Source organism: Lynx canadensis, chromosome A2, assembly GCF_007474595.2.
Source record: "Lynx canadensis isolate LIC74 chromosome A2, mLynCan4.pri.v2, whole genome shotgun sequence".
Lineage (NCBI taxonomy): Eukaryota > Metazoa > Chordata > Mammalia > Carnivora > Felidae > Lynx > Lynx canadensis.
This window is the reverse complement of record NC_044304.2, coordinates 3445036-3468844: the sequence shown is the minus strand read 5'-3', so window position 1 is coordinate 3468844 and position 23809 is coordinate 3445036. Positions and strand designations below refer to the sequence as shown.

At 57.4% G+C, this 23809-nt stretch overlaps 1 protein-coding gene and 1 long non-coding RNA gene across 2 annotated transcripts in view; one reads left to right on the top strand and one right to left on the bottom strand.

Moving 5' to 3' along the window:
- KDM4B (lysine demethylase 4B) overlaps positions 1 to 23809 on the bottom strand; it is a 130603-nt gene that overhangs the window by 88249 nt on the left and 18545 nt on the right. The window contains 1 exon segment of the mRNA XM_030292681.1: positions 12227 to 12324. The gene's annotated coding sequence lies outside the window, so the exon portion shown is untranslated.
- Positions 6556 to 12358, top strand: LOC115499278. The gene is made up of 3 exons (XR_003964099.1): positions 6556 to 9440; positions 10075 to 11076; positions 11847 to 12358. It is a non-coding gene; the product is annotated as an uncharacterized LOC115499278 (long non-coding RNA).

Below are 23809 nucleotides of genomic sequence, written 5' to 3'. Positions count from 1 at the left end.
AAGAGGGGCAGGAAGCCCGCCGGTCCTGGAAGGACGCGACGCAGCCTCCCCAAAGGCACTCCCCTCCGCAGGCACTAGAGGGCAGCACGAGCCCAGGAATCTCTGCTCGGCCATCGGAACCGGCTGGGTAGGTTCTGGAGCCCTGAGCACCCCTTCCAGGCCCCTGAGGGTCCTGTCACGTGGCGGGGGGGGGGGGGTGAGGGGGAGGTCATCACTGTCGCCCCGTGTGCATAGCAAGGTCCAAAGCTTTTCCCTGAGGGGCGGCCACAAAGCTGAAGTGTGCATGGCAGGCCACAGACACCCGTGACAATAGGGGACAGCCGTCCTGGGTGGGATCACAGGGAACCACCATGAAAACGTGGCTGTATAAAGGGAGAGGGGTTGGGGCGCCTGGGTGGCGCAGTCGGTTAAGCGTCCGACTTCAGCCAGGTCACGATCTCGCGGTCTGTGAGTTCGAGCCCCGCGTCGGGCTCTGGGCTGATGGCTCAGAGCTTGGAGCCTGTTTCCGATTCTGTGTCTCCCTCTCTCTCTGCCCCTCCCCCGTTCATGCTCTGTCTCTCTCTGTCCCACAAATAAATAAACGTTGAAAAAAAAAAAAAATAAAGGGAGAGGGGTTGTCACCAACCTTCCTCCAGGGCAGCTATAGGCCTCCGGCCACAGCCGGGCTGCCCGCCCAGGAGACCGCCCCCTGGAGCCCTGACCAGCCCCATCCTGGGGACTGAGCAGCACGGGACTGAGCAGCACGCAACCCCAACCCAGCCCAGTCGCCTGCAGCCAGGGCCTGGGACCCGAATCCCCACCCAACCCCCCGCCCTCTCCCCTCCAGCCCAGAGGCCACGGTGCAGGGCTCGCTTACGCTTAGGACTTCTGTTGCTGCACAGAAGCATAGGGTGTGTCTGTCCTGTGGAAGCCCGTGACCCTGGGGGTGGGGGCAGGGGTTGGGGAGACCCTGACCGGACCCTCTTGGAGCATCGGCACGGACTGAGCTGTGCAGGGAGCCGCAGAACGGGAGAATGAGGAGACCGCCCTGTGGGGGGACCTCACCCGAGACACCAGCTCTAACACCACGACGACAGGCTGCAGCTGAGGCTCATGGGCCTTTGTCTGCCCTCAGCCCACAGGCCACCCCCCACCCTGCCGCCCCCCACCCATCTCCCACCACCCTGCCACCCCCTCACCCCACACCCTGCCACCCCCACCGCGTGGCACGGTGAGTCCCTGGGGATCCCGCTGACCACCCAGCTTGTACGGATAAGCAGCCCCGCCCCCCGCTGGACACGACCACCCGGCCACGGCCGCGGGTCCTGAGCCCCCAGCCCGCCGTGGACAGGGCCCAGGCTGGCTGCCAGCGGGCACATTAGCACCCAACAGTCCCCAGCCCTGCCGTTCGTGACGGACGTGGGTGACCCATCCGCTCCACACACTAAACTCGTTTTTCGTCGTTCACCGAGGCCACACGCAGGTAGGTGGCAGGGCCCGGGTTCCCACACCGGACAGCTCCCGCTGGTGGCTTGGCTGGTGCTGGCCGGCAGCTCCTCTTCCTGCCGGGCCAGCTCACGTGTGGCCTGCGGGGGTGGGCGCACCGGTCACCACCAGCTGTGTCCCCTCCAGCGGAGGCCGCCTCCGGCCCCGTCCGCCAGCCGGCACCGACGGTGGGAGAGGACACCGGGCGGTACGCCCGCCATCCCGCCGCGACCGGCCTGCCCCGGGCAGAGCAGGGGCTGCCTCGGGTCCTGCCCGCACGAGCTCCCTCGCGCTTCGGAAATCACGACGCGGAGATGAGCTTCCCGTCCGGGAGGCGGAAAAAGCAGATGACAAGACGGCAGGCGGGTTTTCGGCATGCCCTACTCCAACCACCACCGTCCTCTCGATTCAGCCCGGCGGTGGATTCTGTGTGATTTTTCTTCTGTCTTATTTGTGCCTTTCAAAATGAAGGTTTTGAGTAGGTAAATATAAGGAGGAAAATTAAAACGGTCTCTAATCCCAACACTCCATACCCTTGACACGTTCTTTGAAGGCAGGCAAATAAAAATCATACGTGTACGTACTTACGAAACAGAAAAGGAATCTCACCGAACAGCGGCCCTGGGCCAACCTTCCAGTTTATTGGAAACATGGGCCGGAGGGGAGGGGGAAGGACCACCCTGAGGGAACTTGCAGAACGGTCCAGAAAGAGCGGTGGACTCTTTACAAGTCGGCGCCAAGCCGAAAAGCAGACACGCTGACAATGAAATACTAAAAAGACACAGCCCAGTAAAAAAGTGCACAAAGGACATCTCTTCAAAGAAAATACACGCACAGCCAACGATCCCATGAAACGCGGCTCAGCATGATTAGCCATCAGGGAAACGTAAACCAAAACCACAGCGAGACATGCTACACCCCCACCAGGACGGCCGTGAGAAAAAGGACGGACGATAACAAGTGTTGGCAAGGGGGTGGACAAGGCAGAACTCCGACACGCGGCTGGTGGGAACGGAAAGCGGGGCAGCCGCCATGGAAAAGTCCGGCGGTTCCTCAACAAGCGACACGTAGAATTTCCCAGGTGACCCAGCAATTCTGCTCGTAGACGTATGCCCAGGGGACGGGAAAACGTGTGTCCACGCAAAAACTCATACACCCGTGTTCAGAGCAGCGTTACTCACAATGGCCAGAGGGTGGAAACCACACAAGTGCCCGCTGACCGTTGCACAGATACGCACAACGTGTCCCCCGCGCACAGCACGTCCCTCGGCCGCGAGCAGGAGCGACGCGCCGACACCCAGTGCTCCGCGGACGGACCCCGAACACACGACGCTCAGGGAGGGAACCGGACATGAGAGGCCATGCGGGGTGTGAGTCCACGTGCGTGAAACTTCCAGAACAGGCTCCTCCACGAACAGGGAGCAGATTAATGGGTTTCGGGGGCCCATGGAGGGGGTGGGGTGACTGTCGATGGGGATGGGGCTTCTTTTCTGGGGCGATGGAATGTTCTGGAATTATTGTGGCGTGCTGATGGTCACACAACTCTGAATACGGTAGAAACCATGGAACTGTATGCTCTAAGTGGGTGCGCTTTATGTGTGAATTACGGCTCAATAATTGGCTGTTACTACCCCCCACTAAAAATAAAGTAGAGGTGAGCGGAGGGTGGCAAGAAGGAAAGGGGAGGAAAGTTCTGCCCTTGGAGAAACCACTGCAACGGGCTCAGAGACGTCGGCGTGCCGTGACGGGGGAGGCAGGCTTCGGGAAGACGTCCGGGGACCAGTGCGGAAATCCGGACAAGGACTGGATGTCAGGGAACAGCGGTTCGTCTGGGGGTGCGGTCATGATGCCGGTGACACTTCAAGACGCTTTGTTAAAATCAAACGGGCGTGGCAAGCGCGACCGCTCGCTGCCCGCCGGGCCCTTCTCACGCTGTTTCCCGTCAGGGCTCACACACCTGCCTTGCTGGCCTGGGCCGCGGCCGGGCACGCCCCTCGATGGGGACCCCCTTGTCCCGGTCTCCCGTGCCGGGACGCAGAGGGCCGTTCCTCTGGGGGACACGGGGCAGGGAGGGGATCTGACTTTCAGCCGTCTTCGGATTTGCTTCCCTTCCATCCTCACAAAACCACACAAAACTTCTCATGCTCATCAGCTCCAAAGGCACGAAGCTGGCATGTTTCCACTCACTCCGTACGGCCCTCACGGACGCGGCCCGGGGCCACCCGCCTGCCGCTGGGGCCCGGGAGCCGGGCATCCTCCTTGGCCGACCGGGGAACGGGTGGTTTTAGGCCCTGGAGCTGGAAGTGGCCGAGTTGGGGACAGACAGACAACAGCACAGACTGGTGAGCGAGGACTCTGAAGACAAAGCCAGCGTGTGACAGGACAGCACCGGCAGGCGGGGGTCTGTTTGGCCAAAACCGAATGTCCAATTCGATCAGGGTGCAAATCACACGGAGGTCAGGGGCGAGAGAAAATTCCAGGCAGAGGGAAGAATCTTGGCGATGGCAGGGAAAAGGTGAGTGGACGGCGAGCCGGGAGGGCCACGTGGTGGGGCGCGTGCTATGTTAGGTTGACCGGGAAGCCCCTGGGAGTTTAGGGCAGGGGCACTAAGGGGTTAAGGACCCCATTAACATCCTGAGAAACATCCTCTCTGGCCGTAGGAAATGGACTACAGCCAAGGCCGGCCTCGTGGGCTCAAGACCCGGGCAGTCACCCCTGGCTCAGGTTTAACACTCGGCCGTTGCCCACTTGAAATTATTCCATTTTACCTTTTTTTAAAGTTTACTTATTGAAAGAGAGAGAGAGAGAGAGGGAGCAGGGCAGGGTCAGAGAGAGAGAGGAAGAGAGAGAATCCCAAGCCGGCCCTGCCACCATCAGCCCGATGTGGGGCTCAAACTCATGAACGGTGAGATGGTGACCTGAGCTGAGATCAAGCGTCAGATGCTTAACTGACTGAGCCACCCAAGTGCCCGAAATTCTTCCATTTTAGACCGAGAGGCCTAAGGGTCTCACTGCGTCCTGGGCCCGACAGGCACTACAGTCAGGCCCGGCTGCAGGGGGCCAAAGCATGGAAGCCAGCAGACAAGGCAGAGCCAGGGACAACAGCAGAGTCGAGGGGGCTGGAGGATTTCAAGGGCAGAGGCAAGGGTGGGGAAGGAGGAACCAAGGGCAGGGAAGACCACTGGCCCGGCCGGCAGAAGGTGGGGGGGGGAGGCAGGTGGGAGAGGTTTGGGTAAGATTGTGGTGGGCAGCAGAATGCCCCCCAGACGGCCACGTCCTAGTCCCCGGGACCAGGACTGTGTCCCCTTCCACCACAAAAGGGACACTACAGAGCCTGACCTGGGGATGATTCTGGATCCTCATGAGAGAAGAGACAATGCAGGGGCAGAGGCTGCATGGATCCAAAGGGCCCGCGCCAGGGAAGGCACCCAGTCCTCTGAAGCTGAACAAGATCAAGAAAACCACTTCCGGGGGGGGGGGGGCAGTGGGTATCTGGGTGGCGCAGTCGGTTAAGCGGCCGACTTCGGCTCAGGTCACGATCTCGCGGTCCGTGAGTTCGAGCCCCGCGTCGGGCCCTGTGCCGACAGCTCGGAGCCTGGAGCCTGTTTCCGATTCTGTGTCTCCCTCCCCGTCTGCCCCTCCCCTGCTCACACTCTGTCTCTCCCTCTCTCTCTCAAAAATAACTAATCTTAAAAAAAATTAAAGTTTATAGCAGCGCTTTCAACAATAGCCAGATTATGCAAAGAGCCTAAATGTCCATCAACTGACGAACGGATAAAGAAGATGTGGTTTGCAGATACAACGGAATACTACTTGGCAATGAGAAAGAATGAAATCCTGCCATTTGCAGCAACGTGGATGGAACCGGAGGGTATTATGCTGAGTGAGATAAGTCGGTCCGGAAAGGACAGATACCATATGTTTTCACTCCTATGTGGATCTTGAGAAACTTGACAGAAGACCATGGGGGAGGGGAGGGGAGGGGAGGGGAGGGGAAAAAATAGGTACAAACAGAGAGGGAGGGAGGCAAACCGTAAGAGACTCTTAAAAATTTTTTTTTCAACGTTTATTTATTTTTTGAGGGACAGAGAGAGACAGAGCATGAACGGGGGAGGGGCAGAGAGAGAGGGAGACACAGAATCGGAAACAGGCTCCAGGCTCCGAGCCATCAGCCCAGAGCCCGACGCGGGGCTCGAACTCACGGACCGCGAGATCGTGACCTGGCTGAAGTCGGACGCTTAACCGACTGTGCCACCCAGGCGCCCCTTAAGAGACTTAAATTCAGAGAACCGAGGGTTGATGGGGTTGGGGGGAAGGAGAGGGTGGGTGGTGGGCATGGAGGAGGGCACCTGTTGGGATGAGCCCTGGGTGTTGCTGTATGGAAACCAATTTGACAGCAAGTATTTTCGTTAAAAAAAAGAAAAAAAAAAAGAATCGTTCCCTTAAAAATTAATTAATTAATTAATTAAAGTACGTTAAAATAAGTTTTTAAAAAACAGGAAAGAAAATCTCTTCTGCTCCAACGTCTCCAGAAGGAGCCACCTGCCGACGCCTTGATTTCTGCCTGTGAGACTCACCCAGAAGTGTGGCCTCCCAGGCGTGGGAGAGAATCAGAATCAAGTCACCGCGAATCCCTCAGGATTTCCACTCGTGTGACACCCCCACCCCCCGTGAGGCTCCCTCGGCTGTGGGAGCCACGGCCGCCTCACAGGAGGGACACCCTGGAACCCCCGTCCCCTCCGCCCATCCAAGCACAGCCCGACTTCTGGCCGCACGCTCAGCAGGCAGGGGGCGCCCGCCTCCCGTCCCGGCGGGGGGCCCCCCCAGACCCGAGCCAGGCCCCGCCACCCGTGCAGAGGGCGACACCGTGAAGCCAGAGCCAGCTGGGCTGTGCACCGGGTTTTTTTCCCTAACAGGGAAGGCGGCCCCGAGCCTCCCGGTGGGTTCCCTGGCTGCGACCCGCCTGACCTCTCACAGAAAGGAGAGTGTCCTCACCGCGAGGCCCAGAGCAGAGAGGCACATATGCCGACCATCGCGGGGACACACGCTCCCATGGGCGAATTCCGAGTACGTGAAGTTTATCTCCGTCAAGTTATTAACGTCTTTCAAGTCATTTGCTCGGGACCCCGCATGCCGCGGGCCTTCCTGGCCTGATGCCCTCCCGGCCACCCGGGACCAACGATCGCAGTACGTAAGGGCAGCGCCCGGCTGTCGGGGCAACCCCAGGTAGCTCCTCCCCACACCCGGAAGAGGAACAAGCATCGTCAGCCCAGGGATGTGTCGCAAGAGGGCGACGTTGGGCAGGGCTGCCCGCTGCCTGTTTGGGTCGGGGCCATTCTCTGAGTCACGGTCACCTGGGCCCGGGGAAGGCCTGGCACCCCACCCGGGGGTCTTTCAACGCAGGGACTCGTGAGCTGTGGGGGGAGACACCGGCCGACCCCGAGGAGTCCTCGGCCACCACGGGCCCTACACGGCCTGGCGCCCTCGTCCGCCCGCAACCCCCACCCCCCCTGCCCCAGCTGCCACCTGGTCAGGAGCAGAAGAAGGCTGTCCCCACATCTGGAATCCAGCCCCAGGACAGAAGCCCCCTGGATCCTGATAGAGGGGCGCACTGAGCCCCGGAAGCCTCCCCGCAGAGTGGGGACAAACACGTGAGGGGTGGGGCCCCCACAGCCAGTGAGCAATCCGCAAACCGGAACCAGAGGGGAGAGGATTGCTCCAGGACGCAGCCTCAGGTTTTCTGACTGAAGGGCTCAGAGACTGACCCTAACGGGTTATGAGGTCGGATGGCAGACGTTTTCCAGGATGTGGATGGGGGGAATCTGCACCTCTGAGGTTGTGATATGTAACATGCCTGAAAGTATGTCCTCTGAGCAAATGTGACCTTACGATGAAGGTTAACTGTGAGGAAATATAACCTTGAGAAATACTTAACTACCCTTGTCTTGGGAAGCAGCTGGGGCTCCATGAACATGATGTCTGAAAGTTCCCTGGGAACCCCAGTCCTTCTCGGGGAGGCCCATCCCCTGCCCCAAAGGGGCCTCTCTCCCCCCAACCCCTCACCCTCTACCTGCCCCTGCCAGGCTCCGGGCCAGGAGGTCTGGCCATCGGATGAAACGCCCAGTGACCCCCAGCCAGCCTGCCCCCACCTCGGCACGGCTCCTGCTGGCAGAGGACAGCTCCCGAAAGGGGGCGACGGCAGTCAGGCCCTGGAGCGCGATCGCTCCCCAGGAGGGGCCTCTGCGTCACCAGGACTCGAGGGGGAACCTACCGCAGAGGTGACACAAGAGCCCCCTCAACCCCCCTCATCTGGTCCCCCGTGTGGGCCCGGTGCTGTGTCACTGTGTCCCACAAGCGGCTGCAGAGAGGGCCAGGTGCCTGTGCGTGTGGTCAGGGTCCGGCAAGGAAGAGAGACTAGAAAGTCCTCCACATCCTCCTCCTCCTCCTCGGGGAGCGTCAACTAGGCCCCAGGTTCTCCGCGAGGCACGGGCACGATCCCTGACCTCACAGAGCCCGCAAGCTGGGGACCCGGCCGACCCCCGTGTCACAGAACCCTCACCCTGCCTGCCCTCGGGCCCACGGCACCACACGTCGGGAGGGCTCTACATGCGGGCCTCCAGGCAGTAGGAGAGCACTGGCCGGCGGGAGCACGGGGCCCAGGAGGACGGCTGACCAGGGCGGACAGCGGGCAGAAGTGCTGGGCACAGCCCGGGACGACACGGACTCCACAGAGGATGCCAGACTCGATCGGCCTTGGTGCCACGGAACCGGCCCGTCCGAGGCGGCCACGGAGACAAAAGGGGACCGAGCAGGCAGAGCGCCTCCCAGAGGCAGGACGCCAGGAGGCCGGGGCGTCCCCTCTGGAGTTCCCTGCCTTTTCCGGCTTCCAGGGGCAGCGCATCCCTGGCCGGCGGCCCGTCCTCCACCCTCACAGCCAGCGGCACGGGGTCCGCCCACGGCTCTGCCTCCGGCCCTCCGGCCCCCCTCGTACAACGACCCTGGTGTTGGCACCGGGACCCCAGATAATCCAGTAACATCTCCCATCTCGGGGGCCTTCAGGTAACCCCGTCTGCCAAGCAAGTCCCTCTTACCACGCGGGGGAGCACACACACTGCCAGGCTCCCGCGAGCGGGCCGCGTGCGCCTTCGGGAGGCACTACTCAGGCCGCTCAGGTGCCGTGTGAAAAGTCCGTCGTGCAAAGAAAGAAACAGTCCCCGCGTCCCTCCAACCTGGGCGCTTTCTGCTGTGGGGCACATCTCGGGAAGACCAGCACATCCGCCTACGTTCACCCAGACAGGAGCACAGCTTCTAGAACGTCGGAAACGGGACCGGGCTACCAACGGTGGTCCGCAGGCCCTGTTGTCGCCGAACCTAAGCAGACGTGGACAGCGGCCCGGGGCCACGGAGCAGAAAGAGCCACCCTTACGCTGCAGGGTTAAGATCCCCAGGGACAGCCAGCGGCGGGGGCCGTGCAGGCGACCCCCGCCGACAACCTCGGCCTGCAAGTTCACGGTGGGGCTAGCGGGCCCGGGTATGGTGGCGGCTGTCCCAAGAGGAGCTCTTGCGCACGGCTGCGGGGGGGGGGGGGGGGGGGATGGGAAGTGGCACGGCCACTGTGGAATGCAGCGTGGCAGTAACTGAAAAGGTGACGCAAGGGCTGGGACCACGTGACCCAGCAACCCCACGCCCGGTGTCCACCCAAGAAAAACAAAACACACGTCAGCACAGAAACCTGTAGTGAACGTTCACCGCAGCATCGTTCGTAACACCCCCAAAGGGGAAAAAACCAAAATACCCATCGACTGATGAACAGCTACACCCGGTGTGTCCCCCACGCGTGGGAACGCGATCAGCCAGGAGCCGGAGCGAGGCGCCCCCCCCCCCCCCCCCCGCCGCCCCAAGGACGGACCCCGGACACGTGACGCTCAGGGAGGGAACCAGACCCGAGAGGCCAAGCGGGGTGTGAGTCCGCGTGGGTGAGACGTCCAGAACGGGCCCATCCAGGGACAGGAAAGGGACTCGTGGGGGCCAGGGGAGGGGGAGGGACAGTGACTGCTTCACGCACGGGTTTACATTATAGGAGGGGTTTCTTTCTGGGGGGATACAACGCCCTAGAATCAGATGGTTGCCTAGCTCTGCATACATACTAAAAAATCACTGTACTGGGGCGCCTGGGTGGCTCAGGCGGTTAAGTGTCTGACTTCTGCTCAGGTCATGATCTCAGGCCTCAAGGGTTCGAGCCCCGCGTCAGGCTCTGTGCTGACGGCTCAGAGCCTGGAGCCTGCTTCGGATGCTGAGTCGCCCCTTCTCTCAGCCACTCCCCCACTTGTGCTCTCTCTCAAAAATAAGTAACATTTAAAAATATATAATAAAATTTAAAAATTTAAATAAAAATCACCGTATCGTACACTTTAAAGGGTGACTGTTACGGTATGTGAATTCTGTCTCCCTGAGGACGAATTTTTGCAAAGCCCAAGGTAGCCTGCTGGGGACCTGCCAGACCACAGGGAACTGGTCTGCTTTCTCTCAAGGATTCTAATCTCCCTGAACGCCCCAGGCCTTTTGGAAGAAGGAACCAGGAGTCTAAATTCACGTCTCCCCCTCCGCCAGGGAACCTTTTCAGTCGTGGCGCTCAGTTTCTTCAGCTACAAAATGGGCTGATCGAGGGAGAGGGCAGGTCAGGATGACCGCAGCGAGGGACCACTAAAGGTTAATCTAACCGCACGGAACGAGGTACGCACACAGAACATGCCACACTGATCTGGGTACAAAGAGATGGCCACGTTTTGGAGATCTGGCCGTCTTCCGACAAAGCACAAGCTTTAAGAGTAAAAGCAATGCCTTCGGAGACACAGAGCAGATCGTTTCCGAACCCGTGCACGAAGGCCTAGCCCATCCGGCCCCGGCAAGCGACAAACTGACCCAGACCAAGGCCGACACACCTTTTCTGTACAGGATCACACTGTGAATATTCCCACCTACATTCTCGAGCTCGACTCTCCATTCTCGAGCTCGAGCTGACAGAGGCGATCTGTCCAGGCACGCCGCACTCTGTGTGCCGATAAAACTTTACTTGCAAAAACAGGCAGAGGGCCAGATCGGTCCACCGACCAGTTAGCTGACCCCACCCCCAGATGCCTGAAGTCCACCCCTTAAGCAACAAAACCTTTTCTTCACCTCTCCTACGGGGGACCTGAGTTCCACTGCCCACCTCCCTGATTTCCTAAATCACGACAGAGCAGAAAAAGCCACACTCCAGACCACGCTTGGCCCAATTAGCTACACGGCCTGGGAGCCCAACACTGAACACGAGGTAGCCATTCTCGGGGCACCAGGGAAAGCCACCGTGGGATGGCCAGGAGCACACAGGACTGTTCGCCCCACACTGGCCAACCCCCTGCCGCCGGTCACCCCTCACAGGCCACACCCGCTCTGTAGATGTGAGCCGGGAGATGATGAGGTTGTTCAATCTCTTACGAGCCCACCATTGGCCCACCATCTGAGGCTACCTCTTTAAAACCCTCTGTCCCGGGTTTATTAGAAAAGTACAGGAGGAGGCAGAATGCCCGGAGTGAACACCCGCAGCAGCTGGGCAATGCGATTCTTTTCAAGGTATTTTATCGTATTGTATTCGTAATTTTTTAATGTTTATTTATTTGTTGAGAGAGGGGGAGGAGAGAGACAGACAGACAGACAGTGTGAGTGGGGGAGGGGCAGAGAGAGAGGGAGACACAGACTCGGAAGCAGGCTCCAGGCTCCGAGCTGTCGGCACAGAGCCCGACGTGGGGCTCGAACCCACAAACGGCGAGATCGTGACCTGTGTCGAAGTTGGACACTTAATCGACGGAGTCACCTAGGTATACAACAGCCCAAAAGATATCTTAAAGGGGCACCTGGGTAGCTCTGTCGTTAGGCATCTGACTATTGATTTCGGTTCAGCTCATGAGCTCACAGTTTGTGGGATCGAGCCCCATGTCAGGCTCTGTGCTGACAGTGAGGAGCCCGCTTGGGATTCTCTCTCTCCCTCTGTCTCTCGCACATGTAGGTATGTGCACACTCTCTCTCAAAATAAATAAAGAAACGTTTTTTTCTAAAAACGGCATTTTAAGGGGCACCTGGGTGGCTCAGTCAGTTAGGCACCCGACTCTCGATTTCAGCTCAGGGCGTGATCTTGCGGTTGGGGAGTTTGAGCCCCACGTCGGGCTCTGCACGGACAGCACAGATTCTCTCTCTCCTTTTCTCTCTGTCCTTCCCCCCTCCTCTCTCCCTCTCTCTCAAAAATAAATAAACATTAAAAAAAAAGTATTTTAAAGTAATTCTCCATTTTTAGAGCCCCCCCCCCCCGACACTTCTCCACTGTGACTGGTCACCATTTCCTGCAGGGCGTGGTTTGGGGTGAACGTGCCCCTGGATGAGCCAGGTCCTGATCCACACGACGCAGATGGGGCAGCTCAAGCGGGGCAATGCCCGCGTCCCCCGAAATGCGCCATGGCGAGGCGCGGCACTGTCGCTCGGACGCCGAAGGACGGGAGCGCAAACGTGAGCGCAAACGTGAGGAGGAGCGGCCAGCAGAGCCACCCCGAGGGTTCTGGGCTCCTCTGTGCAAAGGCTCCCGGGCCCCGGACACCCCTGAACTCAGGGCCAAACAGCAGCCGCCTTCTCCCAGCGTGCGTGCAGGCCTGACGGGCTGCCCCGGGGGGAGCCGCGGCCTTCAGTGCCTCGCTCTCCTGTGGCCACCTGGGCCTAGGGCCCGAGCACTTACTTCAAAGTCCCGGTCGTACTGGAGAGCCAAGGCCGCGGAGGACAGGTGCCCCGTAGCTGGCAGGGGTTTCTATCAGGTCCCGGCAAGGGTGATGGTTCCTACGGTGCACAAAATAAAAGCACGATGAACGGATCGCATGCTTAAATCTCAATTCCAGACTCTACCTCTAACAGCTGCATGTAGCCCAAGGATACTGCCTTTACCCAGACATTTCCAAATCCTTGCCAATTTGCAAGAACAGTAAAATCATAGCTGTAAGCACTTTCCCCACTGAAGTCCTGCAACAACTGCCCGTTTTAGGCTCAGCCCCTAAAAATCAGTAGCTGACGAAGTGAGGGCTCCATGAGACAATCAAATTAAACCAAAGGAGCTTCTGCAAACCTTAAGATTCAGGTAGCTCCTCAGAGGTTTATAAGAAGTTCTGCCTCCTCCAAAGCCCCCCAGTCAGAAAGGCACCCCTCCAAGGAGGAGAGTCACAGGGACAACACGTATGTCTGGCGACCAGTGATGACACCCCCGGCAGGCGGAGAGCACAGGCAGAGGACAGAGCAGGGGCTGTACGGGGCCAAGACCCTCGGAGGGCAGGGTCCGAGCCAGTGAATGCACCGCTGGGCACAGAGACACCCCAACACTATTGAGTGGACACAGGACAAGACGCCCAACCTTCGGGGTAGCCCCGGCACCTTGGACAACCCGGGCTATCAGCTCTCCCGGATGCTCCCACGTTTTCTCTTATTTTTGTCGGGTTTTTTAAATTCCTGAGCACGACCCCATTAAACAGATCACATGGTCTCTTCCCAGGTCAGACCCCTGGGTTGAAAGCGTCAAGCTGTGGGACTGCCCGACCTCGGGCTGCGCCCCTCTTCTGGGCAAGGTAAATAAACTCCCGAGGCCTCCCCGGCCTGCGCCTGCGCCCCGCGCAGCTGCCTCCCCCTCCACAGCCCCGCTAGCACCTGCCAACCTGCCGGAGGCAAGGCTCAGGGCTGAGGACCCCTCCCTGGAGGTGTGGCTGGCAGAGCGCAGCCCCCAGGATGACCACGCCCTCAAGCCCTCATCCCTGCAACCTGAGGCCCCGCTCCCTTCCGCAGCAGAGGGGACTCTGCAGGTTAAGGACCTTCAGGCCGGGAAGATGACCCTGGGTCACGGGCGGGGCAGGAGGGTCAGAGAAGGCGACACGACAACAGGAGCAGAGGCCGCACCGTCACCCTGGGAAGGAGGAAGGTGGTGCCCCTCGAAGCCGCACAGGCAAACAACGGACTCCCGCCGGAGCCACCGGACGGAGCCGGCCCTGCCCACGCCTCGGCGGCAGCCCCGTGACACCCGTGCCCGCGTCCCGGCCTCCCGATCGGGGGCATCGGTGTGCGCGGTTTTCAGTCACGAAGCGTGGTTCCCCGTTACAGCGGCACAGGGACACTCACACGGTGGCTTCTGTGTGCATTTCCCGCATTTCAGGGGCGTGGAGAGATCTCTTCACTTCCACTGACCGAGCGGACTCTAGGCCGCGAGCTGCTGGCCTCGGGCTTTTTTGCTCCTGTGTCAAGGGGATCACGTGTCTCCCTCCTCGCTCGTGACGGTCTCTGCACGGGCTGTTCCCAAGCTGGGCATGGGCCACACCCACCAGCACGTGGTCTGAAAGGCAGAGACCACCAACCGGGGCCCGTGGTTCTCAGCTGGACAGACCCAGCGCTGCCGGGCCACCAAGACCATGGGTCCTACTACCCTCCTGCTCCGGGGGACAACGGCACTGACCCCCGAGCTGGGAGGCCGGGGTCGGGCCCCAGTTCTGTGGCCACAGCCCAAAGACAGCCTCTGTCCACCCTGACCCATGTCCACAGTGACCAAGGGGCCAGGCCCACCCACCTCCACTGCTCCTTCAGGGGCCGCGTCCCCTACCCCCCCCCCCCCCCCCCCCCACGGCTGGCCAGCAGCCACCCTGGAGGTGCTGGGATGCCAGAGCCTGGCCTCAGGGCCCTGAAGCGTGGGCTGGGCACAGTGACAGCCTCCCAAACAGGACAGCATGGGAACAGGGAAGGGAGTGAGCTTACAGTGGAGACACTGGACGGCCCACCTCAGCCGGGGGACCATGGCCAACACCGTGGTGACAGCATGCACCCCCAGGGTGGTGTCAGAGGGAGGGCGCTTCACTCAGGGGGTCCTCCTCCCTAAACCCATCGCCCCAGTCTCACTATGAGAAAAGCCGCAGACGCACCCAAGGAAGGGCCTTCTAGAAAACCCCTGCCCGGGCCTCTCGAAACTGTCACGGAGCATGGAGCTGAACAGAGTGCGGACTTTACTTACTAAGAATGTATCAACATTGGTTCATTAACTGCAACAAATGCTCCAGCCTGAGAGGAGGTCCCAGTGGGGAGACCGCGTGGGGTGCGGGGAGCACTCTCAATTTCTCTGTCCCAGCAAGATGCTTTTAAAAAATAAAGTCTAAGTAACGTTTTTAAAGAAAAACAAAACAGAAAGGCCCGGGCCAGGCAGGCTGGGTTTGATGCTTCCTGTTGCCCAGGCTGGCCCGGCCCAGCCGCTGACCTCACTGTGGGCCCCGGGAAATCTGGGGCGCTAAGAATAGAACCCGGGAGGGGAGTCCGGTTGCAACAAGGTAAGAGCCTGCAGTGGCGACCTGAGACATCAGACATCGCTGTCCCTAAAAGGCACCGTCTGACCATCCCTCCTTTAAAAAGGCACAATCTGACCACTGGAAGAGGCTGTTACTCTGACCGCGGGCACGCAGAGGCTGAAGCAGCAGGCTGGGTGGTGTTCGCTTCACCCACCCCCACCCCCCCCCACCCCCCCCCCCCCCCCGCAAAGGGCAGGCAGGCGGGGCCAGGAAGCAGCAGCAGGAAACAGGAAAAGCCAGCTGCACCTCAAGGCTGAGGCATTAGGGACTGCCACCACCTGGTGGCCTCTCTGGGGAACCCCCCGCTTGGCTGGGTAAGGAACCCCGGAGTCCCCTGGTCCTACCAGCTCTCAGCTGTCCGGGGCTGACCCTCAGGGTAGGTCTGGAGGGCTGGCCCACACCAGACCACACTGCCCATTCGTGCCCTGGAGCTGGGCCCGGGTTTTGGGAGGCAGAGCGCTGACTGGGCAGCCTCCGGGCCAGATGGGAAGGGAGCCCTCACCTACTCATTCAGCTACCTGGCCAGGAGGACCGGACGCCCAACTCTGCCTGCTCGTCCACGGCCACGAGCCCCAGGTGGCCCTCAAAAGGGGCCTGGCACCCCCTGCTCTCCACCCAAGCCTACAGGGGCTATTCGTGCCCCTCACAAGACAGGGAGACCCCCAAAGCCTCAGAAGGTCCACCGACCTGAACACACTATCGTCAGATCAGTATGAACTCCGGCTTTCTGAACAACGTACGTATACAGACAGATGGACGCAGAAATAAACACAGGCGCGCACGGAGGCATGCGTGGGTTCGGATTCCCATTTCCGAGCTCTGTCGACTGACAGGAGAGGCCCCGACACCCAGCTCACCGTTCTCAAATACCATTCTCCAACGTGGAGAGGTGTCCTATTCCGGGGCTGAGGCAGGAAATGTACAAGGTGAGCCGAGAGAGCATCTCCAGCACCTCGGAGGAGCAGGAAGGAAGCAACCCTCCCTAGAGGGCGTGGTCACGAAGGAAGGACACAGGACCCCAGTCGAGGAGCGCCCAATGGCCAAAGCCAAGGGCAACTGAGGCGACAGAATGGTGACGGTGCCGGACTACAACGCGCAGGACAGAATAAATGCTCCTCAATGTTCACTGGCGCAAAATTCAAAACATACCGCAAATGAGGCAGAAGGGGCCGCCCTCTTCCGCAAGAGAATTCCAATTCACAGATGGGGGAGCAGCCGGAGTAATACGAAGTCACAGTAAAAACCAGCGCAGGGAGACGCCCAACAGGTGCCGCCACGGACGGGCACAGGTGTGAGAGGACACAAGGCATCTGCACGGTCTCAAAGTCCCGAAGGGAAAAGCAGCACCCTTCCCTGCAGACTCCCGGGGGGCGGCACCACCGTAACCGTGGGATGGGGGCTGACGTCACCCACCGGCAAAGAGACACAGCGGCTGGCGGCACAGAGAACGCAGCCTGTCCCACACCGCGTCACCTGCATCCGAACCCCAGAGAACACCGGGCACGAGGCAAGTTGAGGGACGTCCCGCAGGATCCCCGACCAGCGTTCTCCAAAAGCATCGAGGTCACAAGAGATCAGCAAAGACGGAAACGGTCCCAGCCCCGAAGGGCCAGAGGTGTGACGGCTCAACGCGATACAGGGTCCCGGGTGGGGCTCTGGGGCAGAACGGGGACACGCGTGTGACAGCTGGCGGAATCCAAATAAAGGCCGTGGTTTGGTAAATACCCTTGCTCTGCGCTGCCTGCTTCGTGTGGGTTATTCTGCAGTTATGTTCCATGCTAGCAGCGGGGAGGTGGCTGAAAAGTACCCGAGAACTCTGGATGCTGTCTTTGTAACATTTCAATCCGTCTAAAATTGTTTCCAAATAAAAACTCAAAAAAAAAAAAAAAAAAAAACCAACCTTTACCTCTGTCCTCTGAAGCTCGCTGCACAGCAGGTTTGAGCTGGAAGAAGAGAGTGGCTGTAAAAAGATCCAGACCGATAAGCGAAGAAAAGCAAGCTGACACCACACCGCAAGCTAGTTTCAGGACCCACGGAAGACCCAGGCTGCCGAACCCAAGTTTCAGCTCCTTCCTGTCTGCAAGAGGCCAGGAAGCGACACGTCTCATCGATCTTCCCATACTGGCCAAAGACCCTCTTACTCACAGCCTCGCACCAAACCCTCCATATCCTGAAGGACACTGAAACCCAACCGTGGACGTCGTGATGGCTCAGTCAGGGACGTGGCGGGTGCCCAGGCTGTGTGGATCCTGACGAAGAAGGGTCTGGTCTCGTTACGTGGAGACGTAAGAACCACATTACCTTCCTTACTGCCCACCCCCAGCAGCAGACACAACTCAGGATGACAAAACTTACAGTAAACTAGACAGTGTGGCACCAGCACGAGGACGGACACAGAGATCGACACAAGAGATCGACAGTCCAGAAATAAATCCACACTTGTGTCTTAATTGTTTATTTCTTGTGCGAAAGAGAGAGAGCACTCGAGCATGAGCAGGGGAGGGGCAGAGAGAGAGGGGGACAGAGGATCCAAAGCAGGCTCCGGGCGGTCAGCCCAGAGCCCGATGGGGGCTTGATCTCATAAACCGCGAGGTCGTGACCTGAGCCGTCGAGAGGCGGACACTCAACCGACTGAGGCACCCAGCCGCCCCCGGAAATAAATCTGCACTTGTAAAGCGAGCTGATTTTCCAGGAGCTGCAAAGACCATTCGAAGGGGAAAGAACACTCTTTTCAACAACTGGACACCCGTGCGAGAAAGAATGAAGGTGAACCCCTACCTCACACCACATGCAAAACTCACCTCAAAATCGATCCTAGGTCGAAACGCAAGAGCTCAATCTATAAAACGCTTAGAAGACGACACATGAATTAACCTTTGTGACCACGGATTAGGCAATGGTTTCTAGAGGCAACACCAACACCACAGCCACAGAGCAAGGGAGGAAAAAGGAGGCCAAAACCCCAGAGAAAGTGGTAACAGGGCAGTCGGGGCCTGTTCCTGAAATGATGACACTTTTCACACTCTGTCCTCCGTTTTCACGAACTTTCTCCCTGGAGAGCATGGTGGTGTCGTGGGGACAACCACAGGCTCCAGAGGCCTGGGTCAAGCTCCAGTCATGTGAGCTGGGGCAAGTTCCTAACTGGGCCTCAGTTTCCTCATCTGTAAAGTGGGGTCACCATGTTAATGCCCTACTCATGCAGTTGTGGGGGCTTAAATAAGGCAACCGACATAAGCACTTAAAGGAGTCCCCGGCACACTGTAAGCCCTCTACAAATGGCACTTGTTACGGGCTCACTCAGCCTGGGGCACCTGGGTGGCTCAGTCGTTTTTCAGCGTCAACTTCAGCTCAGGTCATAATCTCATGATTTGTGGGTTCGAGCTCCACATTGGGCTTTCTGCTGTCAGTGCTGGATCTCTGCCCCCACTTCTCTCTGCCCCTTCCCTGCTTGTGCTCTCTCTCTCAAAAATAAACATTTTTACAAAACAGTATTTATTTCCAAAAAAACAAAAAGCATCCAACTCTTGATTTCGGCTCAGGGCATGATCTCGCTGTCTGGGGTTCGAGCCCCGAGTCAGGCTCTGTGCTGACAATCAGGCTCGAGCCTGCTTGGGACTCTCTCTCTCCCTCTCTCTCTGCCCCTCTCCCATGCGCTCTCGCTCTCTCTCAAAATAAACTTTAAAAAAAGGAAAACAGAGGCTCCCTCGGGGAAAGCGGGCAGATCTGATGACACGTGGGGTGGCAAGACACCCTCACCGACCTGTGCTCCCGGTGGCCGCGCGGGGGGTCTCTGAAGGGGAACCTGGCCACACCTCTTTTTTAGAAAACGCCCACCTCCTACCAACCAGCTGCCTTTACATTCAGGACACACGGCCTCCCCGTCCGCCCAGACGCCTCTACAGGACCCTCCTCTGCAGGGTCTGGAGCATGAAAGGCGGCCAACACCTTGGCACCTGGGGGGGGGGGGGGGGGGTGCTAAATACAGACTTCTGAGGGAGCGCCAGGGCCTGGGAAGCTTCTGGCCTGGTGCCCCGAGCTGTGAGATGCCTGGAGGTGATCGGCCCTGTTCTGCGGGACCCACGGCACGCACTTCACATGTTGGAAAGGAGCGAGCGTGCTCGTACGTGTCTTTCTCAACGGTGACCTCCTCTGGCGGCTAGGGGCCACAGATCAGGGAGGGAGACAAGAGTAACATCTCGAAGCACTGGGTAAGGATGGACTTTCAATCAACGGTGCTGGGTCAACTGGGCAGCCCTTTAGGAAAAGGCAGTCAGACAGTACATCCCAATGGATGAGGGGTCTGCATGAAAAGCAGGTGATCACACGAGTGCTGGAAAAAAACACGCGGAGTCCCCCTCCAACTCAGCACCGAAAAGCCTTTCCAATTAGGACTCCAAATCCAGACACGATAGAAAAAGAAAGATCCATAAACTCTACTATATCAAAAATTAGGGGCGCCTGGGTGGCGCAGTCGGTTAAGCGTCTGACTTCAGCCAGGTCACGATCTCGCGGTCCGGGAGTTCGAGCCCCGCGTCAGGCTCTGGGCTGATGGCTCAGACCCTGGAGCCTGTTTCCAATTCTGTGTCTCCCTCTCTCTCTGCCCCTCCCCCGTTCATGCTCTGTCTCTCTCTGTCCCCAAAATAAATAAACGTAGAAAAAAAAAATTAAAAAAAAAAATTATTTCAAAACACACATACTGCTTCAGGGCAAATAAATAAAAACAAAAAACCCCCCATTAAAAGGTCAAAACGCGTGCTCTCTCTGTGCCCCTAACCCACTCACATTTCGTCTCTGTCTCTCTCAAAAATAAATAAACATTAAAAAAAAATTTTTTTTTTTTTTTTTTTTATTAAAAAGGGGCACCTGAGGGACTCAGTAAATTAAGCGTCCAACTTTGGCTCAGGTCATGATCTCACGGTCTGTGAGTTCGAGCCCGTGTCGGGCTCTGTGCTGACAGCTCGGAGCCTGGAGCCTGTTTCAGATTCTGTGTCTCCCTCTCTCTCTGCCCCTCCCCCGCTCATGCTCTGTCTCGCTCTCTCAAAAATAAATAATAATTAAAAAAAATTTTTTTAGGGGCGCCTGGGTGGCGCAGTCGGTTAAGCGTCCGACTTCGGCCAGGTCACGATCTCGCGGTCCGTGAGTTCGAGCCCCGCGTCAGGCTCTGGGCTGATGGCTCGGAGCCTGGAGCCTGTTTCCGATTCTGTGTCTCCCTCTCTCTCTGCCCCTCCCCCGTTCATGCTCTGTCTCTCTCTGTCTCAAAAATAAATAAACGTTACAAAAAATATTTAACTCGGGGCGAGAATATTTAACTGGGTGGCTCAGTCGGTTAAGCGTCCGACTTCGGCCAGGTCACGATCTCGCGGTCCGTGAGTTCGAGCCCCGCGTCAGGCTCTGGGCTGATGGCTCGGAGCCTGGAGCCTGTTTCCGATTCTGTGTCTCCCTCTCTCTGCCCCTCCCCCGTTCATGCTCTGTCTCTCTCTGTCCCAAAAATAAATAAACGTTGAAAAAAAAAAATTTTTTTTAATAAAAAAATAAAAAGTCAAAATGCAACTGGTGAAACTCAGAACAAATATTTATAAAAATACCACAAAGGGCTCGTGGCTAACCTCCCTAATGTATGTGAGAGTTTTACAAGGGAGGAAAAGCAAGAAATCCCATTTAAAAAGGGGTGGAAAAAAAAAATTTAAAAAAAAAAAAAAAAAGGCGCCTGGGTGGCGCAGTCGGTTAAGCGTCCGACTTCAGCCAGGTCACGATCTCACGGTCCGTGAGTTCGAGCCCCGCGTCAGGCTCTGGGCTGATGGCTCAGAGCCTGGAGCCTGTTTCTGATTCTGTGTCTCCCTCTCTCTCTGCCCCTCCCCCGTTCATGCTCTGTCTCTCGCTGTCCCAAAAATAAATAAACGTTGAAAAAAAAAAAAATTTTAAAAAGGGGTGGAGGGGCGCCTGGGTGGCGCAGTCGGTTAAGCGTCCGACTTCAGCCAGGTCACGATCTCGCGGTCCGTGAGTTCAAGCCCCGCGTCGGGCTCTGGGCTGATGGCTCGGAGCCTGGAGCCTGTTTCCGATTCTGTGTCTCCCTCTCTCTCTGCCCCTCGCCCGTTCAGGCTCTGTCTCTCTCTGTCCCAAAAAATAAATAAACGTTGAAAAAAAAATTTTTTTTTTAAATAAAATAAAATAAAATAAAAAGGGGTGGAAAAGGTACACCTGGGTGGCTCAGCTGGTCGAGCATCCGACTTCGGCTCAGACGTGATCTCACAGTTTACGAGTTCGAGACTCGTGTCGGGCTCTGTGCTGACAGCTCGGAGCCCGGAGCCTGCTTCGGATTCTGTGTCTCCCTCTCTCTCTGCCCCTCCCCCACTCGTGCTCTGTCTCCCTCTGTCTCAGAAATGAACAAACATTAAAAATAAATAAATAAAAATTTAAAACATTTTAAAAGGGGGTTAAAAGTATGAGCAGGCAGTTCACAGAAAAGATGTAAAAATGGTCTCTGACATATTAAATACTGTTCAGCCTCCCTCATCGTTCCCGAAATGCTAATTAAAACCACACGGCACATCCTGCTGGTAAGGCTGGGGGGACCAGACCTGTCATCCCACAGGGCCGATGGGAGTAAACCCATACTACCCTCTGGAAGCGAACTGGGCAGAAGCTGACGAAACACATCTACGCTTCACTTCTGGCTCAGCGATCTCGCTGCTAGAAATTCACCCCGAAGATGCTCTCCCACGAATACAAAAGCACCTATATGCCAGGGCTTTCGCTGCAGCGCCGTTTACAACTGTAAGACACTGGAAACAACCTAAACGCCCAGACACAGGGGAGGCTGAAATAAGTGTGCCGCGCCCCACGGTGGACACCACGCGGCTGTGCGCAGAAGAGGACGTCGCCATGGCCAGGTGAAGAGGCTTCCAGGATACGCCCTTCAGTGAAAAGCGCAGAGTTCAAGTTTACTGTGCCACACTTAACGTGAAAAAGGTGGGGATAGGAGACGACACACACGTCTGCTCTTTTGAGGGGCAGTGGAAGGATAAGCCAGAGACGACTGAGATCATTCCCTGCAAGGAGGGGTGGCATCTGTCTCCAGACGTCTTTCTGCACAGTCCTGCTAACGTCCCGCCTCCTGGATGAATGAATGAGTGAATGAATGAATGAAATCAACAAGAGTTGGGGACGGGGAGGAATTCTCTAACAAATACTACAAATAAACACAAGCCAGATTTCAGGTAAATAATAGAACCACAGTAAAGAAAAAAGGAAGACTAACCCAGGCCACTTTTAAACACAATTTTGGGGGCGCCTGGGTGGTTCAGTCAGTTAAACGTCCAACTATTGGTTTCAGCTCAGGTCACGATCTCGCGGTTCGTGGGTTCGAGCCCCGCGTCGGGCTCTGTGCCGACAGCTCGGAGCCTGGAGCCTGCTTCAGATTCTGTGTCTCCCTCTCTCTCTGCCCCTCCCTAGCTTGCACTATGTCTGTCTGTCTGTCTCTCTCAAAAATAAACAAACATTAAAAAAAAAAATTTAAGGGGCGCCCGGGTGGCTCAGTGGGTTAAGTGTCCGACTTCAGCTCAGGTCATAATCTCGCGGTTTGTGGGTTCGTGCCCCGCGTCAGGCTCTGTGCTGACGGTGCAGAGCCTGCTTGGGATTTTCTCTCTCTCCCTCTCTCTCTCTGACCCTCCCCACTCGTGCTCTCTCTCTCCCTCTCAAAATAAACAAACATTTTCAAAAAACCACAATTTTGCAACCATATGCCTTGGAAATAAAAGATCCAACGAATTATTAACTTCTACTCCACAGGCTTCTCTTACAGCTGGTGATGAGGCCGAGTTCTTGCTGACAGAGAGGGGGTTATAACGTAGGAACGCAGAAGACAGCAAGGAGCCTGTGTGGGGGGGGGGGCACTGGGCCTGGAAATCTCAACGTGAACCCCCGGGCACCGGCGTGGATATGTGCGTATGCCAGAAGTAGAAACGTGTGTGTGTGTGTGATATACACATACGTATCATCGGAATGCCAATACACGCACACGGGTAATCATTCCCAGCTTTGGCCAACGAGAGGGCCGAGAAGCACAGACACCCCATTGACAATGAGCACAGGAAACACCCAGATCTTGGTTTCCGAACGGCACCGTCCACAAGAAGAACAAGGCTCCGTGGAGAAGTGGTCGACCCCAGAGGAGGGGCAGGGAGAGCACAGGACGGGCCTGGGACACCCACTGTGTCCCAAAGTTAGGAAGCACGCACGGAACGGCGAGGACATGCCAAGGGACACAACGAGCCACCTCGAGCGGCTCTTCCTCTGGATAAATTTGGGACCGCTGGGGCAACCAAACACATAATGACGGCACCGGATCTCAACCTACTGAATCGGGTAAGAATCCATGAGCCCACACGGATATAAACAAACAAACGGGGAAGAAGAGACAGCTTGTCCTTACGGCGGAAAACCAATCAGCGAATGCAAAAGGAACGATGGAATCAATCCTCCTTTGGCCAGAGTCAACAAGGGCCACTAAGACCGACAGTGGACGCTGGAGGAGTGAGAGGCGTCCACGTGGTCTCAGACTATCTCCCCGCGAGAAACTTACCAAGTGCGAATTGGAAAAGTAGTAACTTTAGGACAGAGATCCCTCCTTACCCCAGAGATGGAGGTGAGTATCACCAGACATGGAACACACTGACCCCAGGGGCCTCCGGATACAACGTACAAAGAAGGACAGAAGGTCACTTGTGGGATGTTCCTGCCAAAAGTACGTAACGGGGAGGAAGCGTCAGACAAACCCACATTGAGGGACATCCCACAGGATAACCAGCCTGTCTTCTCCCAAAGGTCAAAGTCATGAACTCCAAACACACTCAGGAACGGTTCCAGGTTAAAGGAAACAAAACCAGTCTGACAACTGAACACGGTGTGGGATCCCAGACTCTCTCTTGAGAATTTCGAGAATTAATTTCCTGATTTTG